Below are 8,960 nucleotides of genomic sequence, written 5' to 3' on the forward strand. Positions count from 1 at the left end.
CAATGTTTTTGATTGGCAATAATCAGCCTATGACAAACCTATCCATTCCCCATCCAATTTTTTTAATATTAACTGTTCTTTCTGGAACAAAAAGGTCTTTTAATATCGTTATGCAATGCATAATACTGTTTTTAACCTTTTTAAGAGTATAGAGATGAATGTAATTGAGAAATTGGTAAAACCAAATGAATCAGAACACTGAATTTACTGAATATTCACATTTGAAAATACAATATTCAATGCAACCTACAAGGTTATACTGAGATTTCCATATACTGTACATATACATGCATATACCTGCATTTCATTATATCTTTAGTAAAATATTTAGACAAATATCCAATCAAAAAATGAGTTCTCACTCAATTAATTAACCTTAATTTAATATAAATGGTAATATTCATAAATATAACAACAAATGACAGAAAAAAAATCAGAGAAAATCAGTATCTGTATCAATAAACACATTAACAACATCAATTAAGTTATATGCCATTTACAAAAAAAAAAAAAATGCAATTTGACCACATTTTCTGACCTGAGCACCCAGCGGACACAAAGCTGTATGTGTCAGCCACATGCCCTTATCAGTTCTCCGTCCAACGGATTCACCATCGTTAGCTGGGCTGGAAAAGTGATAAGGAGATGTGAGCGACCATTTGACCAAATACTCAACAGTCTCACTGAGAACTTCCACACAAAACTCCAGCACAAGATCCCACCTGCTCTGTCGTCCGTCTTCAGGACACGTCTCACCACTGCATCTGACATTACCCAATTCTGAAGAACATCTATGACTTTTCCTGCACCTCTCAGTAGCTTTCAGCCAGGATGAGTCCAAGTCCGCCTTGCACAAGCCATAGATCTGAAGCAGGAGATCTGCTTGGCGAGCTGTACGTTTGCCACTGTGGACACACCCCACACATGAGTTTTATTTCCTCTCCACCCCACCTATCCGCAAGCCAACCTTCACACGCTATTGGTTCACATTTGGGGATCACAGGTCAAACCCCCTTAGCAGCGAGAAGTGGATGTCGATTTGCTGCTTGTGCTGTCGGTCATGAACAGATCGGCCAATGGAATGGGAAAGGCCAGGTCTGGTGGGCGTGTCCATCCCAGGTGTGACTGAAATACACATTCCAGTGTTCGCATACCTGTCTGCCCATCTCCTCCTCTTCTTCTGCTTCCCCGACTGCGACACACCCTCTTCAGGCAAGAAACACAACACTTCCTGCTGTAGTTTTCATGGGCTTTCACCTGCCAAAATCACTCAGCCTCACTTGTCACTGACTGCCAGATAAGAGATCAAGAGATAAGAAGTTGTACGTAATGATTTAAAAGCTATAGTGGGAGAAAATTTGAAGAGTAATTCAGTCCTTGGCATTTGAAATATTAGTTAATCCCCAAAATAAATTAAGTAATAAATAAATAAATTCTGTCAGCTTCTGTTTACTCGCTATCATGATGTTTCAAACTTGTATGGCTCTTTTGTTCTTCTAGTGAACACGAAAGGAAACTTTTTCTCCCACTTTTAACTACTCTACACTTGCATTTAAGTGTGTTCTCCCCGTGTCTGCTTGGGTTTCCCCCACAATCCAAAAACATGCGCTATTGGCCGTAGTGTATGTGTGTGAGTGAGAGTGTATGGATGTTTACCAGTACTGGGTTGCAGCTGGAAGGGCATCCACTGTGTTAAACATATCCTGGATAAATTGGCAGTTCATTCCGCTGTGTCAACCCCTGATGAATAAAGAAACTGAGCACAAGAGAAATTAATTAATTTTCTTTTTAAATCAAATATTTTAAATGATTTTTTTAAGTACACTTTTGACCCATCGCTTACACCCTAACATATCAAATCACTTTTATTGTCAGATCATCAGCAGCATGTGTTTTATGATGAGTGAAAAGCGTAGGCGCTTGCTCAGACAGCGCAAAATACAATGACATAATCCAAAACAAAATACTATTATCAGTTATATACAGTCTGTGCAAAAGACAGTTAAAAATGTCAAAGAAAACAAACATTACAGACTTATGTAGACGCAGATAGACAAGTACACAGTCAAAAGGTGTGCTCATGTACCCACCCACTAATACAATGGTTCTCAAAGTGGGGGTCGGGACCCCCCGAGGGGTCACGGGACAATGAAAGGGGGTCGCCTGGTGGTTTCTAAAAATCTATTTATTTTTATTAAACCATAAGAATTACCATATTTTATCCAAAAAAAATAGTCGTTTATACCATATATAGTTACTATAGTAGCTTATAGTTACTACTTCTATTGGATTGCAACCCCTGGGGTAATTAAATTGTATTAAAGACACAGCAATAGCGTCAGATGCAGCAGATTTCATAACACCCGGTTAAACTTTGTGCCCCATTTCCAGCTCTCATACATAAAAAAAAATTAAAAGAAGACTGAATGGACTTGGGTCCATTGGTGTGTGTGCGCCATTGCATGCAAGGTTTCTGTATTTATAACCACCTCAGAGTATATTGGGGGTCGCGAGTCACTGGCATTGTCATTTTGGGGGTCGCGGCCTGAAAAGTTTGGGAACCCCTGCACTAATACATAGATTTACTAAATTTATGAGAATTTCTAATTTTACTTTTGGTTGCATCTTTATTTTGTTTGTACATTGTTGTAGCACTTTGAGTTTAAGAAAAGTAATTTAAAAAATGTATTATAATTCCTTTATTCATTTTCCTTCGGCTTAGTCATTATTCAGAAAAAAATTACTCAACTGTATTCAAAAACTACAACAACATTCATTCAATCATTTTCCTTCAGCTTAATACCTATTTATCAGGGGTCACAACAGAGGGATGAACCGCCAACTATTCTAGCATGTGTTTTTTTTGCAGCAGATGCCTTTCAGGCCGCAACCCAGTACTGGGAAACACCTATACACACTCATTGACACACACACTCATGCACTACGACTAATTTAGTTTATTCAATTCACCTATAGCCCATGTCTTTAGACTGTGGGGAAAACAGGGAAACCTGAAGATACCCACGCAAACACGGGGAGAATGTGCAAACTCGACACAGAAATGCCAACTGACCCAGCCGGGACTCGGACCAGCGACTTTCTTGCTGTGAGGCAACAGTGCTAACTACTGAGCCACCGTGCCATCTGTTGTATATAATAATTACAATTATAATATATAATAATATATAATAAATATTTTTGTATTATTAATATGTGTAATTAATTTGTGCAATACAATATGAATGTAAGTCCATTGCTTTAATGTTTTTCTGTAAGTGCATAGTAATCAAGCCACTTAATATAAAGTGGGACCAATTCTATTAAGGAACACTGGACCCCTGTAGATTTTTACTTTATGGGTTTTATTTTATAGAGAGAAAGAAAAAGGTTTTATCGGAATATGAAATTTCCATTTTTGGTAACTCTCCATTTAACAGCTGCAAGCAGTAACATGCATTGCAATCATCATCATATTAAATTTTCCCCATGCGCAGATACACCGCAGAAAGCAGGGTGTGTGTGTGTGTGTGTACAGTTGTATCTCCGAGTGGAGTGAGAATGCAGGTTTGTAGCATTCCAGCGAATACAAACTCACTGTATGACGAGTTAAAACAAGTAAAAAGCTTAATCATCCCTCAGTGCAGCTAGGAACTATCACCTGCAATCATCTGTAATGAATGTCAGATGCATAAAAATATATATAATGCTTATGTCTGGTACAAGATAGGCTGAAGGGCACACACATACACACACACGCACACAAGGGAGGGGGCCAGAAAACCTGTCCAACAAATTAATTCACGCTCGTCTCTCAATTATGACTCAACAAATGCTTCACACATGGCATGCTGTGTATTGGTTTATTCTTAACACTTATTGGACTAAAACGTTCAACATGTATAATTGTTTAATATAATTGAATTATATAATTCTATTTGACATATTTGTCAAAATTGAGTTATTGATATATTTTTATTAAATAACAACTTTTTACATTATGGGATGTTTTTTTATAAGTTATAAAAAAACAAGTGTTACACACATACTGTCTGCTATGGAATGCAAAAACTTTGAAGCTCAATATCTCAAAATCATTCAGAATGCAGATAGAACCTTATAATTCTAAGGTGACGAAATGTTTTACAGTTAGAGCTTGCTTTATATTCTTAATAATAATACTTTTAATTTAATGGCACCTTTCTAGTCACCTAAGGTCACCTTAGAAAATACTAACATGTAGAAAAAACAACTATTAAACAACACATAAAAGCAATGGAAATATGTTTTAAAAAATAGAAACATATCTGAATACAAACATAAATATCATAAATACAAAAAAAAAAAAACACAAATAAGATCATTAAATATAGTCTTAGGGAAACTTCCCATATAGCAAAATTTCTCTGGCCCACACAATCAGGTTTTCCTTTGCCCACATGCCGCAGTGAATTACGGTACATGACTGGACCAAATCTGGCTTCCAGACAAGGGCCAAGCACAGACCATATCTGGGCCAAGTCTCAGCCAAGTTAATAACTCATAACTGGGCCTGAACTGGGCCAGATAGGTTGGTGTGTCACGATTGCAATGAAATTGATAAACCCATGGAGTGATGCGCTTTAGGCACACTATGGGCACGCTTTTTCTCAAAGTGACCTGATTGGTAGAATTTTTTTTCTTTACTCAAAAATGATTTTAGTGTATTTTAAATGTGGGTCAAGACTGGCCAAACTCACATGGCCCAATAATCAAATTTTTAAATCTGGGCCAAATACTACGTTTTTCATCTGGCCATCTGTATGCCAGTGCCGGATGAATGCCTGCTGTGCCAGCTTTTTGCCAAATCTGGGCCAGAATTCTTTGCTACTAGGGTTGGATACATAAATTGGTCTTAAGAAGAGATTTAAAAGTGTGAAGGCCTACACTCAAAACATTGCATTCCTACCATTTATAACCTGAAACACAATAATAATCCAAGCTCTGCAAATCCAGCCAGAGGCGCTTAGGAAGAGAACTTGGATTTTGAGTTCTCTGATGAACACTGGGAGCATGTTCTTGAGCTCACACATACCTCTTCTATGTGCAAGACATGGGCTTATACAATGTAAGATTCTACATCGGGTTTAATACACTAATGCTAGACTTGCTAAAATATACCCCTCTGTCAGCGATGCATGTAATAGGTGCAAACAGTCACCAGTGAATCTCGTCCACATGTTGTTGGAATGCCCTAAATTATTTGATTATTGGACTAAAATATTTAAAACTCTGAAAGATGCATTCGACATAGATCTGGATACAAATCCACTTCTGGCCATTTTTGGGTTGGCAGTAGATGCTAACCTTTTAGCAATGGCTTTAGCTTTTACTACTTTAATAGCGAGACGTCTCATCCTTTTAAAGTGGAAACAATTAGACTATCACTTACTGGTTCTTTAAAGAAGTTGTGGCGCCCTTTTTTAGATTATCTGCTGGCAAACTCTTGATTCTTAAGCTGAGCAATAATATATGAATAAATATTTATTTTTAATTTTTTTATTGTATGTTTCATTTTTAATTTAATTTATTATTATTATTATTATTATTATTATTTTATTTATTTTATTACCCTTTATTTCCTCAGTGGGAAGTTAGAGGCTGTTGAGGGAGGGAAGTTTTCATTTGGGGTAGTGTTAACATTAACAGGGTAATTTTAAATTGACTGTTATGGTTGATATTCCATGTAAGAACCTAATAAAAGAATTTTTTTTAATAAAAGTGTGAAGGCCTAGCCCTAACCCTAACCTAAACCCAGTAGGAAAATGAACTGCTGAGTTTTGAACCATTTGGAGTTTATGGAGGAGTTTTGGGTTTTCTTCAACCTCCAAACAGGAAATCTTCGAGCAATAATTAATTATTAAAAGATTAAGAATAACTGTATTATTTATCAATTGACTGCCTTTTTTCTTTGTATCAGTGCCTGAAATTAGATTTCTGTTTTTAATTAAAATTAACAACATAGCAAAGGCATTTTCCAGTGATGGGTTGCAGCTGTAAGGGCATTCGCTGCGTAAAACAGATGCTGGATAAGTTGGCGGTTCATAATAATGGGACTAAGCTGAAAAGGAAATGAATGAATGAATGAATGAATGAATGAATGAATAAACATAGCAAAGGCTCCTGTCACTTTAAGACAGACATACAGATCCAGTATATGCATCATTTTGTAGATGTTTTCTGTTCATTTGAGACCAAACTAATTTAGTTATATGAATATTACATAAGTTTGGCATTTTGACATCATTTTGAGTATATTTGATAGCACATACAAGGTAAAGAGCGAATAAGTTTATACTGTATGAGGTGTAGATCAGATATGCCAAATATGCCTAAACACAGAACCGCAGTGCTACTTTAAATAATAAATTGCATTCAACAGATACAAAAGTAAACTATGTAAAATATTTTAGCTAGCAAACTATACACTGTAAAATGCTGGGTTCCACACAGTTCTGTCATGCTGTCCCAACACAAATCGATTAAGTTACCTTTTTTAAATTTACATATTTTAACATAAAACAATTAGGTTGTCCCCCCAAAAAACTTAAGAAATGTGTTGTTTCAACTCATTTTAAATAAAAGGTTTGAACAAACAGTAAAAGTCATTTTATGAGTGTATCGTCATTTGTCAATAAGCAAGAACATTCACACACAAGTCACACACTTTGTCATGCACCAACACTGTGAATATTATAATAATATATCTGACATACATTTTGGCACCCAACATCATACTTTTTCTAGCTCACGATAACCTGAATTCAACAGGATATATCACATGATTTATTTGCATACAGAAAACAGCTTTACTTTGTTAAAACCTTGGTGATCTAAATTGTTATTGAGAATAATGGTGCATATCAAGTAGTCAAGTATTTTAAAAGCAAAGAAATAAAAAGTGAATAGGTCTCTCAAAGAAATAATAAAAATTTTTTGGGTACCAGTTAAAATGAAATGACAAAATAAAATTAATCAAAATATGGAAATAAATGAAACACGTTTAATTAAAATTCTGTCTGTCTTTGTCTGATTTGATATCTGCCGCTCATTATAAATGTTTTCAGTGTCTTGGAGCAACTCATTTGCAGTAATTAAACTTCCCAAAACTCTATATCTATCTTTGTAAGTGCTGTAAGCTGCTAATAATGCACATTTTAAAATAGAAGATGCAAATCAAATCTCTAGTGCCATAGTTTTATATGATTCCCCATCCCTAGTTTTTAATGATAATGGTCAATATCACATTTCCCTACCAAAATAAAAACTCTATGGTTTCATGTCAAACATAAATTTGAGGTGATTTTAAAGTTAATGTTACTCTTAATGTTGCAAATAATAATATTTGACTGACAAATAACACATCCCAAATTAGTTGTTTGATGAAATCATGCATGCAGATTAGTGGCTGGTAATATATATATATATATATATATATATATATATATATATATATATATATATATATATATATATATATATATATATATATATATATATATATATATATATATATATATATATATATATAATCACAATATAAAAATTGGCTTTTAAATTCAAAACATGTCAAATAAAGAAGACAAGCATAAAACAATTGCAAAAGCAAAAATTGCAAATTGCTGTTTTTTTTTGTAAAATACACTTACAATACATTACACTTTGCCTGTACTGTGGAGAGGAGAGCAGTCGTTCCGCCTGACTGCTTGTTGTGCGAGTGATGGTTAGTGATGTCTTAGCATGCCTGTGTCAGGGAAAGGGAGCCAGTGACTATGTAGGCTTTGTGGTCGATTATCTAGTTGAGTTCCTCTGGATGGTGTGAAAGTCGCATGCAAAGCAAACAAGCTTCATTCGTGCTTTATCTGATCATGGAGTTCCGTCCAATTCAGACAGCAGATTCACTCATGCTGATAATAGGATATGTGCTAAAACATCTTCAGCACCGGAGCAGGATTACAGAACGCACATTCCCAGCATTACTATCAGTCATCTCCTGTTCATCAATCTAATATAAAAAAATAATAGTAATACATTATATTTAGGTTATTTTGGGAATATGCATATATGTTTGAGATGTGAAGAAAAAAAAATAGTATTGAAACCAAACTAAACATTTTTAAAAACATTCATAATATTATCCCTATGAATACACACACACACACACACACACACACACACACACACAGACAGACAGACAGACAGACAGACAGACAGACAGACAGACAGACAGACAGACAGACAGACAGATAGATAGATAGATAGATAGATAGATAGATAGATAGATAGATAGATAGATAGATAGATATTAATTTAATTACACATATTTTAAATAGGAAGCTATACAGTATTATATGTGTGCATTTACATTAGATCAGTCAGTACTTGAACCCACGGTACCTACTGTAACGGTCCCAAAACTTGTACAGCCAAATTTATGTTACAGAAAAATATTAAATAAAAAACAGAGGAAAAATAAAGAGAAGCAAAAAAATAGTAAAATTTTGTTGCAGTTTTGTAGGTTGAGATTGAGATTAAAAAAATTCAAATTTTATATATATATATATATATATATATATATATATATATATATATATATATATATATATATATATATATATATATATATATTTTTTTTTTTTTTTTTTTTCTTCTTCTTCTTTTTTTTCCATATATACTTATATTTCTTCAGTTGGCTACAGAACAAACCACTGTTATCCAATAACTTGCCTCATTAATCTAGATAGGCCTTTAAATTGCACTTTAAACTGATGAATAGTATTTTGTAAAATAATGAGAAAAATAGTAAACATTAAAATTGTATCGTGGCAAAAAAAGGAATAAATTAAGTATTAGTTGTTAGAAATTAGTTGATAAAACTATTGTTTAAAAAATGGGTTGAAAAAAACATACATTACATTTTTGCA

At 34.2% G+C, this 8,960-nt stretch overlaps 1 non-coding gene across 1 annotated transcript; it reads right to left on the reverse strand.

The window, feature by feature from the left end:
• Positions 1–571: 571 nt before the first annotated feature.
• On the reverse strand, positions 572–650 carry dre-mir-184-2 (microRNA 184-2). The gene has a single exon (NR_030243.1). It is a non-coding gene; the product is annotated as a microRNA 184-2 (primary transcript).
• Positions 651–8,960: the final 8,310 nt, after the last annotated feature.

The sequence above is a fragment of the Danio rerio genome, chromosome 7 (genome assembly GCF_049306965.1).
Source record: "Danio rerio strain Tuebingen ecotype United States chromosome 7, GRCz12tu, whole genome shotgun sequence".
Classification (NCBI taxonomy): domain Eukaryota; kingdom Metazoa; phylum Chordata; class Actinopteri; order Cypriniformes; family Danionidae; genus Danio; species Danio rerio.